We start from the raw sequence: 369 nt of genomic DNA, 5'->3' as shown, positions 1-369 counted from the left end.
TAAAATTGGGGCCCAGGTCTCCATGAACCACGGAGATGGAGGATCCTCCCCACAGCTCAGTAGTGCACCTGAGCCCCAAGGCCCTGCTTGAGTGGTGGTGTGATGGAGTGGGTGGAGGAAGACGTCGGGATGGGGAGGAACAACTGAGGTGGCAATGCCCTCCCAGGGGTCCAGCTCCCCCACTGACCCCAATAGGCACCCCCCATTCTCCGAGATCCACCAGTGGAGGGAGGCTCCAGTGCATTCATCCAAGAGCAGGAGGCAGCCGCACCACCAGGGACCCAGGCCACGGACCTGCACATAGCCCCGAGGACCGACCAGAACCTGAGCCAGCGATCCAAGCCCCCCCCCCCCCCCCCCCCCCCCCCC

This window comes from Nematolebias whitei, chromosome 15, assembly GCF_014905685.2.
Source record: "Nematolebias whitei isolate Nwh7 chromosome 15, NemWhi1, whole genome shotgun sequence".
NCBI lineage: Eukaryota > Metazoa > Chordata > Actinopteri > Cyprinodontiformes > Rivulidae > Nematolebias > Nematolebias whitei.
The sequence above is the reverse complement of the archived record's forward strand: the minus strand, read 5'-3'. Positions refer to the sequence as shown.